This window comes from Mixophyes fleayi, chromosome 1 (assembly GCF_038048845.1).
Source record: "Mixophyes fleayi isolate aMixFle1 chromosome 1, aMixFle1.hap1, whole genome shotgun sequence".
Lineage (NCBI taxonomy): Eukaryota > Metazoa > Chordata > Amphibia > Anura > Limnodynastidae > Mixophyes > Mixophyes fleayi.
Window position 1 is genome coordinate 64,142,598 of NC_134402.1, and position 7,500 is coordinate 64,150,097.

General features: G+C 45.1%; 12 non-coding genes and 26 pseudogenes across 12 annotated transcripts; all 38 read left to right on the forward strand.

The window, feature by feature from the left end:
- The window catches only part of LOC142122200 (5S ribosomal RNA), a 119-nt pseudogene extending 18 nt beyond the window's left edge, over positions 1 to 101 (forward strand).
- An 85-nt stretch (positions 102 to 186) lies between these two features.
- On the forward strand, positions 187 to 305 carry LOC142121409 (5S ribosomal RNA; annotated as a pseudogene).
- An 82-nt stretch (positions 306 to 387) lies between these two features.
- LOC142119131 (5S ribosomal RNA) lies at positions 388 to 506 on the forward strand (annotated as a pseudogene).
- Positions 507 to 591: 85 nt separating this feature from the next.
- On the forward strand, positions 592 to 710 carry LOC142111637 (5S ribosomal RNA). The gene has a single exon (XR_012680981.1). It is a non-coding gene; the product is annotated as a 5S ribosomal RNA (ribosomal RNA).
- An 85-nt stretch (positions 711 to 795) lies between these two features.
- LOC142111559 (5S ribosomal RNA) lies at positions 796 to 914 on the forward strand. The gene has a single exon (XR_012680974.1). It is a non-coding gene; the product is annotated as a 5S ribosomal RNA (ribosomal RNA).
- Positions 915 to 999: 85 nt separating this feature from the next.
- LOC142124096 (5S ribosomal RNA) lies at positions 1,000 to 1,118 on the forward strand (annotated as a pseudogene).
- An 83-nt stretch (positions 1,119 to 1,201) lies between these two features.
- LOC142113805 (5S ribosomal RNA) lies at positions 1,202 to 1,320 on the forward strand (annotated as a pseudogene).
- Positions 1,321 to 1,404: 84 nt separating this feature from the next.
- Positions 1,405 to 1,523, forward strand: LOC142129912 (5S ribosomal RNA; annotated as a pseudogene).
- Positions 1,524 to 1,605: 82 nt separating this feature from the next.
- On the forward strand, positions 1,606 to 1,724 carry LOC142116340 (5S ribosomal RNA; annotated as a pseudogene).
- An 84-nt stretch (positions 1,725 to 1,808) lies between these two features.
- LOC142136067 (5S ribosomal RNA) lies at positions 1,809 to 1,927 on the forward strand (annotated as a pseudogene).
- An 84-nt stretch (positions 1,928 to 2,011) lies between these two features.
- Positions 2,012 to 2,130, forward strand: LOC142136665 (5S ribosomal RNA). Its single transcript, XR_012687515.1, has one exon. It is a non-coding gene; the product is annotated as a 5S ribosomal RNA (ribosomal RNA).
- Positions 2,131 to 2,212: 82 nt separating this feature from the next.
- On the forward strand, positions 2,213 to 2,331 carry LOC142116318 (5S ribosomal RNA; annotated as a pseudogene).
- Positions 2,332 to 2,415: 84 nt separating this feature from the next.
- Positions 2,416 to 2,534, forward strand: LOC142115258 (5S ribosomal RNA; annotated as a pseudogene).
- Positions 2,535 to 2,619: 85 nt separating this feature from the next.
- LOC142124084 (5S ribosomal RNA) lies at positions 2,620 to 2,738 on the forward strand. Its single transcript, XR_012684549.1, has one exon. It is a non-coding gene; the product is annotated as a 5S ribosomal RNA (ribosomal RNA).
- Positions 2,739 to 2,822: 84 nt separating this feature from the next.
- Positions 2,823 to 2,941, forward strand: LOC142120449 (5S ribosomal RNA; annotated as a pseudogene).
- Positions 2,942 to 3,024: 83 nt separating this feature from the next.
- Positions 3,025 to 3,143, forward strand: LOC142131549 (5S ribosomal RNA; annotated as a pseudogene).
- Positions 3,144 to 3,226: 83 nt separating this feature from the next.
- On the forward strand, positions 3,227 to 3,345 carry LOC142133224 (5S ribosomal RNA; annotated as a pseudogene).
- Positions 3,346 to 3,427: 82 nt separating this feature from the next.
- On the forward strand, positions 3,428 to 3,546 carry LOC142112142 (5S ribosomal RNA). Its single transcript, XR_012681176.1, has one exon. It is a non-coding gene; the product is annotated as a 5S ribosomal RNA (ribosomal RNA).
- Positions 3,547 to 3,629: 83 nt separating this feature from the next.
- LOC142120081 (5S ribosomal RNA) lies at positions 3,630 to 3,748 on the forward strand (annotated as a pseudogene).
- An 84-nt stretch (positions 3,749 to 3,832) lies between these two features.
- On the forward strand, positions 3,833 to 3,951 carry LOC142132791 (5S ribosomal RNA). The gene has a single exon (XR_012686675.1). It is a non-coding gene; the product is annotated as a 5S ribosomal RNA (ribosomal RNA).
- An 84-nt stretch (positions 3,952 to 4,035) lies between these two features.
- LOC142136739 (5S ribosomal RNA) lies at positions 4,036 to 4,154 on the forward strand (annotated as a pseudogene).
- An 85-nt stretch (positions 4,155 to 4,239) lies between these two features.
- On the forward strand, positions 4,240 to 4,358 carry LOC142111570 (5S ribosomal RNA). Its single transcript, XR_012680975.1, has one exon. It is a non-coding gene; the product is annotated as a 5S ribosomal RNA (ribosomal RNA).
- An 85-nt stretch (positions 4,359 to 4,443) lies between these two features.
- On the forward strand, positions 4,444 to 4,562 carry LOC142136875 (5S ribosomal RNA). The gene has a single exon (XR_012687546.1). It is a non-coding gene; the product is annotated as a 5S ribosomal RNA (ribosomal RNA).
- Positions 4,563 to 4,647: 85 nt separating this feature from the next.
- On the forward strand, positions 4,648 to 4,766 carry LOC142111581 (5S ribosomal RNA). The gene has a single exon (XR_012680976.1). It is a non-coding gene; the product is annotated as a 5S ribosomal RNA (ribosomal RNA).
- An 85-nt stretch (positions 4,767 to 4,851) lies between these two features.
- On the forward strand, positions 4,852 to 4,970 carry LOC142124107 (5S ribosomal RNA; annotated as a pseudogene).
- Positions 4,971 to 5,053: 83 nt separating this feature from the next.
- On the forward strand, positions 5,054 to 5,172 carry LOC142121112 (5S ribosomal RNA; annotated as a pseudogene).
- An 83-nt stretch (positions 5,173 to 5,255) lies between these two features.
- Positions 5,256 to 5,374, forward strand: LOC142113553 (5S ribosomal RNA). The gene has a single exon (XR_012681602.1). It is a non-coding gene; the product is annotated as a 5S ribosomal RNA (ribosomal RNA).
- An 84-nt stretch (positions 5,375 to 5,458) lies between these two features.
- On the forward strand, positions 5,459 to 5,577 carry LOC142136762 (5S ribosomal RNA; annotated as a pseudogene).
- An 83-nt stretch (positions 5,578 to 5,660) lies between these two features.
- LOC142129111 (5S ribosomal RNA) lies at positions 5,661 to 5,779 on the forward strand (annotated as a pseudogene).
- An 83-nt stretch (positions 5,780 to 5,862) lies between these two features.
- On the forward strand, positions 5,863 to 5,981 carry LOC142121200 (5S ribosomal RNA; annotated as a pseudogene).
- An 82-nt stretch (positions 5,982 to 6,063) lies between these two features.
- On the forward strand, positions 6,064 to 6,182 carry LOC142120814 (5S ribosomal RNA; annotated as a pseudogene).
- An 84-nt stretch (positions 6,183 to 6,266) lies between these two features.
- Positions 6,267 to 6,385, forward strand: LOC142136932 (5S ribosomal RNA). Its single transcript, XR_012687600.1, has one exon. It is a non-coding gene; the product is annotated as a 5S ribosomal RNA (ribosomal RNA).
- An 84-nt stretch (positions 6,386 to 6,469) lies between these two features.
- Positions 6,470 to 6,588, forward strand: LOC142136262 (5S ribosomal RNA; annotated as a pseudogene).
- Positions 6,589 to 6,671: 83 nt separating this feature from the next.
- Positions 6,672 to 6,790, forward strand: LOC142129122 (5S ribosomal RNA; annotated as a pseudogene).
- Positions 6,791 to 6,873: 83 nt separating this feature from the next.
- Positions 6,874 to 6,992, forward strand: LOC142125118 (5S ribosomal RNA; annotated as a pseudogene).
- An 84-nt stretch (positions 6,993 to 7,076) lies between these two features.
- On the forward strand, positions 7,077 to 7,195 carry LOC142127456 (5S ribosomal RNA). The gene has a single exon (XR_012685378.1). It is a non-coding gene; the product is annotated as a 5S ribosomal RNA (ribosomal RNA).
- An 84-nt stretch (positions 7,196 to 7,279) lies between these two features.
- Positions 7,280 to 7,398, forward strand: LOC142130233 (5S ribosomal RNA; annotated as a pseudogene).
- An 83-nt stretch (positions 7,399 to 7,481) lies between these two features.
- The window catches only part of LOC142114319 (5S ribosomal RNA), a 119-nt pseudogene continuing 100 nt past the window's right edge, over positions 7,482 to 7,500 (forward strand).

Sequence of the window (7,500 nt, forward strand, 5' to 3'; positions counted from 1 at the left end):
CTGAACAAGCCCAATCTCGTCTGATCTTGGAAGCTAAGCAGGGCCCAGCCTGGTTAGTACTTGGATGGGAGACCACCTGGGAATACCAGGTGCTGTAGGCAGTTTTTTTTTATTTTCTCTCTTTTCCGGCTTCCTTCGAAGCTGGTTTTGAGGTGTATAAGAGATATAGGTCATTAGGAATCCAATACCTACAGCCACACCACCCTGAACAAGCCCACTCTCATCTGATCTTGGAAGCTAAGCAGGGCCGAGCCTGGTTAGTACTTGTATGGGAGACCACCTGGGAATACCAGGTGCTGTAGGCCTTTTATTTTATTTTTTCTTGTTCCGGCTTCCTTCAATGCTGGTTTTCAGATGTATAAGAGATGTAGGTCAGTAGGAAACCATACCTACAGCCACACCACCCTGAACAAGCCCAATCTCATCTGATCTTGGAAGCTAAGAAGGCCTGGGCCTGGTTAATACTTGGATGGGAGACCACCTGGGAATACCAGGTGCTGTAGGCCTTTTTTTTTTTATTTTCTCTTGTTACGTCTTCCTTCAATGCTGGTTTTGAGATGTATCAGAGATGTAGGTCATTAGAAAAACAATACCTACAGTCACACCACCCTGAACAAGCCCAATCTCATCTGATCTTGGAAGCTAAGCAGGGCTGGGCCTGGTTAGTACTTGGATGGGAGACCACCTGGGAATACCAGGTGCTGTAGGCAATTCTTTTTTTATTTTCTCTTGTTCCGGCTTCCTTCGAAGCTGGTTTTGAGATGTATAAGAGATGTAGGTCTTTAGGAAATCAATACCTACAGCCACACCACCCTGAACAAGCCCAATCTCATCTGATCTTGGAAGCTAAGAAGGGCCGGGCCTGGTTAGTACTTGAATGGGAGACCACCTGGGAATACCAGGTGCTGTAGGCAATTTTTTTTTTATTTTCTCTTGTTCCGACTTCCTTCAATGCTGGTTTTGAGATGTATAAGAGATGTAGGTCATGAGGAAACCAACACCTACAGCCACACCACCCTGAACAAGCCCAATCTCATCTGATCTTGGAAGCTAAGCAGGGCCGGGCATGGTTAGTACTTGGATGGTAGAACACCTGGGAATACCAGGTGCTGTAGGCAGTTTTTTTTATTTTCTCTTGTTCCGGCTACCTTCGAAGCTGGTTTTGAGATGTATAAGACATGTAGGTCATTAGAAAACCAATACCTACAGCCACACCACCCTGAACAAGCCCAATCTCATCTGATCTTGGAAGCTAAGCACGACCGGGCCTGGTTAGTACTTGGATGGGAGACCACCTGAGAATACCAGGTGCTGTAGGCCATTTTTTTTTATTTTCTCTTGTTCCGGCTTACTTCAATGCTGGTTTTGAGATGTATAAGAGATGTAGGTCATTAAGAAGCAAATACCTACAGACACACCACCCTGAATAAGCCTAATCTCGTCTGATTTTGAAAGCTAAGCAGGGCCGGGCCTGGTTAGTACTTGGAGGGGAGACCACCTGGGAATACCAGGTGCTGTAGGCCTTTTATTTTATTTTTTCTTGTTCCGGCTTCCTTCAATGCTGGTTTTCAGATGTATAAGAGATGTAGGTCAGTAGAAAACCACACCTACAGCCACACCACCCTGAACAAGCCCAATCTCATCTGATCTTGGAAGCTAAGAAGGGCCAGGCCTGGTTAGTACTTGGATGGGAGACCACCTGGGAATACCAGGTGCTGTAGGCAATTTTTTTTTATTTTCTCTTGTTCCGACTTCCTTCAATGCTGGTTTTCAGATGTATAAGAGATGTAGGTCATTAGGAAACCAATACCCACAGCCACACCACCCTGAACAAGCCCAATCTCGTCTGATCTGGGAAGCTAAGCAGGGCCGAGCCTAGTTAATACTTGGATGGGAGACCACCTGGGAATACCAGGTGCTGTAGGCAGTTTTTTTTTATTTTCTCTTTTTCCGGCTTCCTTCGAAGCTGGTTTTGAGATGTATAAGACATGTAGGTCTTTAGAAAACCAATACCTACAGCCACACCACCCTGAACAAGCCCAATCTCATTTGATCTTGGAAGCTAAGCAGGACCGGGCCTGGTTAGTACTTGGATGGGAGACCACCTGGGAATACCAGGTGCTGTAGGCCTTTTATTTTATTTTTTCTTGTTCCGGCTTCCTTCAATGCTGGTTTTCAGATGTATAAGAGATGTAGGTCAGTAGGAAACCATACCTACAGCCACACCACCCTGAACAAGCCCAATCTCATCTGATCTTGGATGCTAAGTAGGGTCGGGCCTGGTTAGTACTTGGATGGGAGACCACCTATGAATACCAGGTGCTGTAGGCCTTTTTTTTTTATTTTCTCTTGTTCCGGCTTCCTTCAATGCTGGTTTTGAGATGTATAAGAGATGTAGGTCATTAGGAAAACAATACATACAGCCACACCACCCTGAACAAGCCCAATCTCGTCTGATCTTGGAAGCTAAGCAGGGCCGGGCCTGGTTAGTACTTGGATGGGAGACCATCTGTGAATACCAGGTGCTGTAGGCAGATTTTTTTTTATTTTCTCTTGTTCCGGCTTCCTTCGAAGCTGGTTTTGAGATGTATAAGACATGTAGGTCTTTAGAAAACAAATACCTACAGCCACACCACCCTGAACAAGCCCAATCTCATTTGATCTTGGAAGCTAAGCAGGACTGGGCCTGGTTAGTACTTGGATGGGAGACCACCTGGGAATACCAGGTGCTGTAGGCCATTTTTTTTTATTTTCTCTTGTTCCGGCTTCCTTCAATGCTGGTTTTGAGATGTATAAGAGATGTAGGTCATTAGGAAACCAATACATACAGCCACAACACCCTGAACAAGCCCAATCTCCTCTGATCTTGGAAGCTAAGCAGGGCCGGGCCTGGTTAGTACTTGGATGGGAGACCACCTGGGAATACCAGGTGCTGTAGGCCTTATTTTTTTATTTTCTCTTGTTCCGGCTTCCTTCGAAGCTGGATTTGAGATGTATAAGAGATGTAGGTCTTTAGGAAACCAATGCTATAGCCACACCCCCCTGAACAAGCCCAATCTCATCTGATCTTGGAAGCTAAGCAGGGCCGGGCCTGGTTAGTACTTGGATAGGAGACCAACTGGGAATACCAGATGCTGTATGATTGTTTTTTTTATTTTCTCTTGTTCCGGCTTCCTGAAAAGCTGGTTTTGAGATGTATAAGAGATGTAGGTCATTAAGAAACCAATACTATAACCACACCACCCTGAACAAGCCCAATCTCATCTGATCTTGGATGCTAAGTAGGGTCGGGCCTGGTTAGTACTTGGATGGTAGACCACCTATGAATACCAGGTGCTGTAGGCCTTTTTTTTTATTTTCTCTTGTTCCGGCTTCCTTCAATGCTGGTTTTGAGATGTATAAGAGATGTAGGTCTTTAGGAAACCAATGCTATAGCCACACCCCCCTGAACAAGCCCAATCTCATCTGATCTTGGAAGCTAAGCAGGGCCGGGCCTGGTTAGTACTCGGATGGGAGACCACCTGGGAATACCAGGTGCTGTAGGCCTTTTTTTTTATTTTCTCTTGTTCCGGCTTCCTACAATGCTGGTTTTAAGATGTATAAGAGATGTAGGTCAGTAAGAAACCAATACCTACAGCCACACCACCCTGAACAAGCCCAATCTTATCTGATCTTGGAAGCTAAGAAGGGTTGGGCCTGGTTAGTACTTTGATGGGAGACCACCTGGGAATACCAGATGCTGTAGGCCTTTCTTTTTTATTTTCTCTTGTTCCGACTTCCTTCAATGCTGGTTTTGAGATGTATAAGAGATGTAGGTCATTAGAAAAACAATACCTACAGCCACACCACCCTGAACAAGCCCAATCTCGTCTGATCTTGGAAGCTAAGCAGGGCTGGGTCTGGTTAGTACTTGGATGGGAGACCACCTGGGAATACCAGGTGCTGTAGGCAATTTTTTTTTATTTTCTCTTGTTCCGACTTCCTTCAATGCTGGTTTTGAGATGTATAAGAGATGTAGGTCATTAGGAAATCAATATCTACAGCCACACCACCCTGAACAAGCCCAATCTCGTCTGATCTTCAAAGCTAAGCAGGGCCAGGCCTGGTTAGTAGTTGGTTGGGAGACCACCTCGGAATACCAGGTGCTTTAGGCAATTTATTTTTTATTTTCTCTTGTTCCGGCTTCCTTCGAAGCTGGTTTTGAGATGTATAAGAGATGTAGGTCTTTAGCAATCCAATACCTACAGCCACACCACCCTGAACAAGCCCAATCTCATCTGATCTTGGAAGCTAAGAAGGGCCGGGCCTGGTTAGTACTTGAATGGGAGACCACCTGGGAATACCAGGTGCTGTAGGCAATTTTTTTTTTATTTTCTCTTGTTCCGACTTCCTTCAATGCTGGTTTTCAGATGTATAAGAGATGTAGGTCATTAGGAAACCAATACCTACAGCCACACCACCCTGAACAAGCCCAATCTCATCTGATCTTGGAAGCTAAGCAGGGCCAGGCCTGGTTAGTACTTGGATGGGAGACCACCTGGGAATACCAGGTGCTGTAGGATATTCTTTTTTTATTTTCTCTTGTTCCGGCTTCCTTCGAAGCTGGTTTTGAGATGTATAAGAGATGTAGGTCTTTAGGAAACCAATACCTACAGCCACACCACCCTGAACAAGCCCAATCTCATCTGATCTTGGAAGCTAAGAAGGGCCGGGCCTGGTTAGTACTTGAATGGGAGACCACCTGGGAATACCAGGTGCTGTAGGCAATTTTTTTTTTATTTTCTCTTGTTCCGACTTCCTTCAATGCTGGTTTTGAGATGTATAAGAGATGTAGGTCATGAGGAAACCAACACCTACAGCCACACCACCCTGAACAAGCCCAATCTCATCTGATCTTGGAAGCTAAGCAGGGCCGGGCATGGTTAGTACTTGGATGGTAGAACACCTGGGAATACCAGGTGCTGTAGGCAGTTTTTTTTATTTTCTCTTGTTCCGGCTTCCTTCGAAGCTGGTTTTGAGATGTATAAGACATGTAGGTCATTAGAAAACCAATACCTACAGCCACACCACCCTGAACAAGCCCAATCTCATCTGATCTTGGAAACTAAGCACGACCGGGCCTGGTTAGTACTTGGATGGTAGACCACCTGGGAATACCAGGTGCTGTAGGCAGTTTTTTTTATTTTCTCTTGTTCCGGCTTCCTTCGAAGCTGGTTTTGAGATGTATAAGACATGTAGGTCATTAAAAAACCAATACCTACAGCCACACCACCCTGAACAAGCCCAATCTCATCTGATCTTGGAAGCTAAGCAGGACCGGGCCTGGTTAGTACTTGGATGGGAGACCACCTGGGAATACCAGGTGCTGAAGGCCAATTTTTTTTATTTTCTCTTGTTCCGGCTTCCTTCAATGCTGGTTTTGAGATGTATAAGAGATGTAGGTCATTAGGGAGCCAATACCTACAGACACACCACCCTGAATAAGCCTAATCTCGTCTGATCTTGAAAGCTAAGCAGGGCCGGGCCTAGTTAGTACTTGGATAGGAGACCAACTGGGAATACCAGATGCTGTATGATTGTTTTTTTTATTTTCTCTTGTTCCGGCTTCCTGCAAAGCTGGTTTTGAGATGTATAAGAGATGTAGGTCATTAAGAAACCAATACTATAACCACACCACCCTGAACAAGCCCAATCTCATCTGATCTTGGATGCTAAGTAGGGTCGGGCCTGGTTAGTACTTGGATGGGAGACCACCTATGAATACCAGGTGCTGTAGGCCTTTTTTTTTATTTTCTCTTGTTCCGGCTTCCTTCAATGCTGGTTTTGAGATGTATAAGAGATGTAGGTCATTAAGAAAACAATACATACAGCCACACCACCCTGAACAAGCCCAATCTTGTCTGATCTTGGAAGCTAAGCAGGGCCAGGCCTGGTTAGTACTTGGATGGGAGACCACCTGGGAATACCAGGTGCTGTAGGCCTTTTATTTTATTTTTTCTTGTTCCGGCTTCCTTCAATGCTGGTTTTCAGATGTATAAGAGATGTAGGTCAGTAGAAAACCATACCTACAGCCACACCACCCTGAACAAGCCCAATCTCATCTGATCTTGGAAGCTAAGAAGGGCTGGGCCTGGTTAATACTTGGATGGGAGACCACCTGGGATTACCAGGTGCTGTAGGCCTTTTTTTTTTATTTTCTCTTGTTCCGTCTTCCTTCAATGCTGGTTTTGAGATTTATAAGAGATGTAGGTCATTAGAAATACAATACCTACAGCCACACCACCCTGAACAAGCCCAATCTCATCTGATCTTGGAAGCTAAGCAGGACCGGGCCTGGTTAGTACTTGGATGGGAAACCACCTGGGAATACCAGGTGCTGTAGGCCATTTTTTTTTATTTTCTCTTGTTCCGGCTTCCTTCAATGCTGGTTTTGAGATGTATAAGAGATGTAGGTCATTAGGAAGCCAATACCTACAGACACACCACCCTGAATAGGCCCAATCTCGTCTGATCTTGAAAGCTAAGCAGGGCCGGGCCTGGTTAGTACTTGGATAGGAGACCAACTGGGAATACCAGATGCTGTATGATTGTTTTTTTTATTTTCTCTTGTTCCGGCTTCCTTCAAAGCTGGTTTTGAGATGTATAAGAGATGTAGGTCATTAGGAAACCAATACTATAACCACACCACCCTGAACAAGCCCAATCTCATCTGATCTTGGATGCTAAGTAGGGTCGGGCCTGGTTAGTACTTGGATGGGAGACCACCTATGAATACCAGGTGCTGTAGGCCTTTTTTTTTTATTTTCTCTTGTTCCGGCTTCCTTCGAAGCTGGATTTGAGATGTATAAGAGATGTAGGTCTTTAGGAAACCAATACTATAGCCACACCCCCCTGAACAAGCCCAATCTCATCTGATCTTGGAAGGTAAGCAGGGCCGGGCCTGGTTAGTACTTGGATAGGAGACCACCTGGGAATACCAGATGCTGTAGGATTTTTTTTTTTATTTTCTCTTGTTCCGGCTTCCTTCGAAGCTGGTTTTGAGATGTATAAGAGATGTAGGTCATTAGAAAAACAAAACCTACAGCCACACCACCCTGAACAAGCCCAATTTCGTCTGATCTTGGAAGCTAAGCAGGGCTGGGCCTGGTTAGTACTTGGATGGGAGACCACCTGGGAATACCAGGTGCTGTAGGCAATTTTTTTTTATTTTCTCTTGTTCCGACTTCCTTCAATGCTGGTTTTGAGATGTATAAGAGATGTAGGTCATTAGGAAATCAATATCTACAGCCACACCACCCTGAACAAGCCCAATCTCGTCTGATCTTCAAAGCTAAGCAGGGCCAGGCCTGGTTAGTACTTGGATGGGAGACCACCTGGGAATACCAGGTGCTGTATGCCTTTTTTTTTATTTTCTCTTGTTCCGGCTTCCTTCGAAGCTGGTTTTGAGATGTATAAGAGATGTAGGTCTTTAGGAAACAAATACCTACAGCCACACCACCC